Source organism: Halyomorpha halys, unplaced genomic scaffold, assembly GCF_000696795.3.
Source record: "Halyomorpha halys isolate HHAL.00 unplaced genomic scaffold, Hhal_1.1 Scaffold863.1, whole genome shotgun sequence".
NCBI lineage: Eukaryota > Metazoa > Arthropoda > Insecta > Hemiptera > Pentatomidae > Halyomorpha > Halyomorpha halys.
Window position 1 is genome coordinate 166624 of NW_027105160.1, and position 7218 is coordinate 173841.

The window sequence follows — 7218 nt, forward strand, 5'->3', positions numbered from 1 at the left end:
CTAAAGTAGCCAATGTCATTTTTTCAAATTTTACATTTTCATTCCAAAAGTTTTCAATTTAGTTAATCATTAATTCTACAGCAGACTAAAATACGTTATATTTTAGATAGTTAAAAGTTAATTTAGTTTATATTTTGAAGATTCACTAAATGGGAAAATGTTGATATAAAAAACACAAAATTTAACATTGGCCCTTTTAGAACCAAGCAACTGACTTATTAGAAATTTATTAAAAATTAAAATCTTTACCGTAGTAGAGGTCAACGATCAACATTGTTAACTTAATTTTCGATAGAAATTTATTTAATGTTAAAAATTAAATCTGTACCGATACAACTCGTGTAGGGTCAGGGGTTCAGTATTTAGTAAGGAAGTGCTGTTACTAGATCAACGGTTGTGCAAGTAGATGATTTGATCAGAATTACGCTCGACCGCCAGATTTTTACCTAATTAAGGGGTACCCAATTCATGAGGGTCTATGGACCTCGAAGCGCCCCCCCACCAGGGTTGAATCACGGCTACAGTACAACAGAAAACAATTTTCTGTCCAGCCGGATTCGAACCCGGGTCCTTGGAATTAGTAGCATCGCGCCTTACCACGGTGCCACTGCGCTCACCTTAATACAATCCGGCCTCCAAAATGTCTTCAAATCTGAGGATGGGATAGTTTTCGTCTACGGTATTCTCATTCAGCTACCTGTAATCGTTCACCACCCTGTACCTTACGGTAGTTTCACCAGGCGCACTCTTTATTTTTCACTACCCATAACGGATTATTGTACGGGAAGTACTATCAATAATTATTCCCTGACGTTTTAACCTTTAGAGCTCTTCCCGGATGTGGTGACGTAGCGCCTGTGGGTCTCTTTTCTTTCACATATGTAAACTTGTCTTATTTTAGTATATCATGGGCTGTTTTCCCGATTGCCCTGAGCATGTCTCCTTCTTTTGAAAAAATATCTTCATATTCCCTCCTAAGGCTTCGTCTCCAGTCCTGGGCCTAATTGATTGCTCCAACCCGAGCGCCCGCGTTCTTCCGCTGTAAATGACATTTGTAGATTTAACCTCCCAACTTAATCTTCCATTTACCCCTGCTATTCCTAACCCAATCTCCCACCTTCCCTAGCAGGTCACATCCTACAATTACTTTGTATTCCCTCGGTATACATGATATGTACTGGCAAGTTCTTTCTACTAAATCCCCACCGGGTCAAACCTATCTCTACCTCCCCCACTACCTCACAAGGGTCACCCAGGATGATTAATTTACATTGACATTCCTGAATCTGATCTTGAATCAGTCCTCTTTCCACTCCCCAGCTTTTCTAGGACTTCTCGGCACATGATGGAACTGCCAGTGTCCACCAAGCACCTCACTCCTGCTATCTTATAACCTGCTTATTATATGCAGACCTCTGCTCTTCTTCCTTACGTTATAATTCTGCAGAGTGTGGTCGCCCCTCTGCCGACATCCTCTTCAGATGTTTCTCATCTTCCTCTCTCCAGTTTCTCGCCTCCATTTGCCTCTGTTCCCTAGTTACCATCCTCCTGTTTCCATTCTGTCCCCTTGACAACCTCGGTCCCGTGGCTCCTCAGCTACTTCTTCGGTTTCTGACGTTTCCGATGCTCCCGTGGATTCTCCTGATGGTCTACTCAACCTCTTGTTGCTTCTCTGTATCCATTGGTTCGTCACGGCCCACATCTCTTTTTCGGTATATGTATGGGCATTGTCCTATGTGCCCCTCATTTCCTCATGGTTACTTGCCCTCTCTCTCTCTCCAGCCATCTCTATGAACTCTCCTTCTCCAAGGGTTGGATATGTTTCTCGGCCGTTGATATTCTATCCGGTTCCACACTCTTCTACTTCCATTCGGGCCTTCACCTTCCTAGCGCTTAACTATAAAATCTTGAGCTCATTCCAGAAACGAGCACTCTCTCGGCATTCCCTCTTTCTTCCCCAGTTCTTTCGCCAACTGAATCTTGAGTAACATAGATAGGAATTGCATCTGGATTGTCTCCATCATCTCGCTGAGTTTATCTGCGATTCTGTTGTGCGTGCCAGGAGCTCCTCGGCATACTCCCATTAGACTGTCCCAGTTTCTTCGTTTCCCTTATCATCATGAATAGGTCCTCCTCTGGGGCCCACCGTCCTCCTCCAAATGCCTTCTGTAATCTTTCCTGTGATGACACTCCAGGGTGTCTTTTCATCCACTTGAATCTGATTGAGCATTATGAGGACCCATTAGTCGATCACCCCATTTAGGAATTGTCTTAGTTTTCCTGTCTCCCGGAAAATCTCTCGAAGTCGGAAACTGCCTTTCTTAAGACTAAAAATTGTTCTGGTATCCAAAGACTACGGGTTTCGGCACCAGCTAAAAGTTTGGTAAAACAAAGACATAAAAAAGAGAAGGAGAGAGAAATGACCAACTCGGTTGCTACACAAACGCTGAACTTTTATTTATTTTTTCTCAAACAACTAACTTTTATTGAGTCCAGCTCGTCTATAAACACATTTTGATCAGCTGATCTCCACAGTCAGATGACATCGAAGCAACAGCTGACTCAGGCTGTAACTTATATACATAAATACATTATTTTGTAAATAAAATAATTAAAAGATATAAAATTAAAAGTTATTAAAATAAATGAGATGTTTTCCATCAGACTTTAATATATCCGTATCTAAAACGTATAGATGTTTTTGACTAATTTAAATTCCACTCTAAAAATTGATTCAGTTCATTTAAAAATTTAATTTTTCTTCTGAAACATACTACATATTTACCTATGGTATTATTTTGTACAGTTGTAAATTACAATAAATAAACAATTAAAAAAAAAAATTTTTTTTCTTCTGTCTATTAGCTGTTAAAAATCAACATTTTCAATGAAAATTTAAATTAAATACATGAGATCCTCCCATATAATATTTCTAAAGTCAATAGATGTCGACTTTTGATTTTAAAAAACTGGTAAAATATGTTGTAAATATAATTCAATCACTCTTTTAATTATTTAAGAATTGTCAGAAGTACATTTAGCTGTTTTATTTTTTCTTTTAAGCAATTGTGGTAAGATTGGCCCAATGATATCAAGTGGGATATTTTACTAGTACAATTTAAGAGCGGGAGCAATGCTACGGGAGCTACGTTTCGGTAGTACTATCCAGTAAAGCTCTCTAGTTAATTAATAGGTATATGTATATTATTACAGTATTGACATTCAATATTTAATTAATTAATTAAAATAGGAAAATTTAAACTGCACCAGGTTTGTACATCCGCCCCTGTGGCCTAATGGATAAGGCATCGGTCTCCTAAACCGGGGATTGTGGGTTCGAGTCCCACCAGGGGTACTTTTTTTTCTCAATTAATTTTATTTTTATTTAGTATTGTAAATTATTTATAAAATAATAACGTATTAGTCAAATAATATTTTTATAATAATATAAATTTAAAAACTAACAGAAGATATAACCTTTCTTAATAACTTGTATTAATTAATTTCATATTAAATTCACTTATAAAAAAAATAAAAAACACCATGAGCTATGCACTAATGAATAAATAAAATAAATTATTCTAATCTGGGATTAATATATAATCGTATTATTTATTAATTTTTACAATATTAATTATGGAATACATTTATTGCCTGGTTAGTAAACAAATTAATTTCTTTGAAAATTAATTTGTGTGTCTAATTCTTTACTTCAAAGAGACATCATAAAATTAAAATTTATGACACCAGTTTTAATGTTAGAATTTTATCATATTAAGGAACAAGAACTGACATACATTTTTGACCGGCATTTATGTTAAAAAGATGGTATAATATAGTTTTCAATCGAAATTTGCCTCTGAAACAATTCTATGCATTATTTACCATTTATTTAAATTCTATATATACTATTTGAATTTCAACACTTTATAATACAAGACAATCAAAGAGAGCAGATACAGTAAAGTATATATAATACATTGCATGTATTATATATGTATGAAGTACTAATTTTTATTGTAATGAAGGGTACGAAAAAACAATTTGAATTAACCACAAATAAAAATTTACTTTTCGTCATAACTTTCTTGATGTTTTTTTTTGTTGGAAATTTATTTTTTATATGCAAAGTTAAAGCGAACTTTATAGGACTTCACTGGTAATCTTGAGCCAAACAAAAAAATAAAAATAAACAAATCATAAAAAAGTGAAGCGTTTTAATAATGGTCCTTGAAACAAAAGTAAGTCCAAACTCAATAAAATACACTAAAACAAAAATGCAGTAATATCGTGAGATGCAGACATACAGACCACTGGAAGAAAATACTTGTTTGACTCACGAAGCCCTGAAACACTCAGATCCGTTTGTAGTATCACATAAAATATTTTATCCGATTAAAATACTTAATATTTCATAATAGCAGTAAAGTTAAAACTAATTAATTAATTTAGATTTTTGGTAATAAGGATCAAATTCCGACAAATCATTATAGAATTTAGGATTAAAAAAGAAAATTTATTTCATAAGAAATAATCTTCAATAAAATAATAACCAGAACTACTAAAACCAGAAGAATAATTTCGTAAATTTACCTCCGGTAGTAATTGGTCCAATATATTTATGGTGTCGATATGAATAAAGGAACAGATAAATTAATAAATGTAGAGATAACCATACCATGCACAATAATACAATTAAAGAAATATGTTATGAAAAAATTGATACGAAGATAAAAAATAATAAAAAGGTTTTTATCGCCCTCATTGCATTTTATATCTTTGTATCTTTTTTAAAAATTTATTTCTTTTACTGTATTATTTCCTTTGTATTTCTTCACTTATTAATTTATCTAGTAACAATTTTACTATTTCTACTATGACTATATGGCGATTTTACTGATTATTCTTTTTCATCTCCATTGTATGACCCTATCTATGAATATTTTTTATTTCTATTACGGCTATCTGGTCATTTTCCTGATTCTATTGCATTATCATAATAATTCTATTTTATTTATAGGTTACTATTATCTTTTAATAAGCTTTATGTTTATACTTTAATTTAATTATTTTAGTCTTTGGACTGTCTATATGTACTCTTTACTTTTTACTCTCTCTTTTAAATATTCGGGTGTGTGTAGCTCATTTGTTATGCACTGTTCAACTATCTTCAAGCCCGACAGAATATTATTTTCTGTTTCAACGTTGTCATGAGTCCGCCCTGTGAGTTCGGAAACCCTCCGTGTTACACCCAGCCTCATTAAGTGGGTACCCTTCATTGGGTAAAAATCTGGCCGTCGAACGTGATTCTGAACAAATCACCTCCTTGCGCAAACTCTCAATCAATTTTATTAACTCTTCGACGTTTCGGCCCTTAGGCCATTATCACGGAGACAACCTAAAATTTTCATATTATGTGCATATGAAATGTTGGATTTTTAATTTTAAGTATATCATGGATAGATTGGTATCTGGTTCTGGTCATATCGGAGACATGTGGAATATTGAGGTCCTCATGGATGACTTGATTTGTGCTAAAGTAAGGAGCATTAAGGATTTTGGACTGTGAGGATTGAATTCGGGAGGAATTCGATGGGTCAGTGGAGCCCCAAAGCTTAATTCCGTATGTCCAGATAGTCCTTCATAGTCATGTAGATCAGTCTTTTGTAATGGATTGGAAGTTTAGATCGTTTGTTTTTTAAGAGTTGTAATCGAAAACCACCTGCAGTTTCTTGTCTTTTCACTCTTCTACGAGGAGTCCATGTCCACACTTTGGTCCAGATATAATACTGCTATGTACTAGTAGATGATTTACTTGGGATGCCAGGATAATCGCTGAAGGCAATTATCCAAAAATAAGTTAATTAATTGATTATAAATTGAGTCCTAAAAAACTATTATTATAATTGGATTCCTTTCCAAAGGCTATTTGTGTGTTTACCAGTTTACCAATTAAATACCTTTATATTTATAAAATGTTCTTACCATTAATTATATAGGATAATAAAGAGTGGTATATTAGGTTATATAATAGTATATAAACTACATAAAGAAACTAAGTATTTATTTACAATTTGTTATTATGATTAAAATGATTCAGATAAAGGTTCCCATAAAATATAAATTATTACTTGATTACTTATTAGTTAATTTATACTTATTGCTGCTGATGCCGTGGGATGTAGTGCCGTAGGTGTCTTCTGTTTCATAAGGGATGTCTAGGTGTGGTGGCCCTTCTCACGACTTCGTCTGGTGTCTCAGTCAGCATCCTGACTGTGGTGGTGCTTCCCCGTTCAAGCCTTCCGGTTGAGTGTCCTGTTCTTCTCTTGTCGATTTCCTCTTGTCTTTTTCTCCCACTTCCCTTTTGGGGCGTTACCTTATTTTTAAATCTCTTCTCTGATTGGTTATCGATGTCCGAAGACTCCCGAGGCAGGCGTCCCCCTCCTTAGGGCCGAGGATGTGTAACAAAAAGTTTGACTTGTCCAGGAAGGGCCTGCAACTGGTTAATTTGATTCTGGTCCCTCGTCCTAACCTATTTTCTGCTTCGATACTTAAAGGTTAGCCAATCTAATTTTCTCAGGGGCCTCTGGTAATGTGACAAACTTAATACAAATGTTTCCACATCCGAGGATGCTAAAAGCTTCCCAGAAGGATACCCTGACCAGGTATAGGGGCAGATGACGAAACACCTTAATAATACCCCGGATTGTTAATACATAGCAATACTAAGTAATGGATCTGTCCGAAAGGTATAAGTGGGCTATTGTTAAAGCACTGTACTGTTGGGCCGGAATGTTTTTAAAAAAATAATATTTAATAATTGGATAGTAATTGATTTTTTTAATTAATAGATATTAGCATGATAAGAGCAGCCGAAACATGTTGAGACTATATCGATATTTTTTATTATAATTTATAGAAAAATATTATTTTGGCAAATATCACGAAAATTAACATTCTTAGAAAAATAATCATTATAAAGTACGTACAAATTTCCCTAGATACAGTTTTTCAAACATTAATATTAATCACAAATAAGTAAAATTTAATCTAAATTTGTCTATCAATAATTAATTAATTTTTTTTTTGTTTAATATTTATTTATTGCTATTTACAAAATCTGTACATACAGTAAATCTGATCTAAGTTAAATTGGAGTGTTACAGGCGTGTAGAGAAACTACCCATTGGTAGCACTCTAATGACATTTTACATTAGC

The 7218-nt window shown here is 34.1% G+C and overlaps 1 non-coding gene across 1 annotated transcript; it reads left to right on the forward strand.

Moving 5' to 3' along the window:
- The first annotated feature begins 3282 nt into the window (after nucleotides 1-3282).
- TRNAR-CCU (transfer RNA arginine (anticodon CCU)) lies at nucleotides 3283-3355 on the forward strand. The gene has a single exon. It is a non-coding gene; the product is annotated as a tRNA-Arg (tRNA).
- The last annotated feature ends 3863 nt before the right edge of the window (nucleotides 3356-7218 follow it).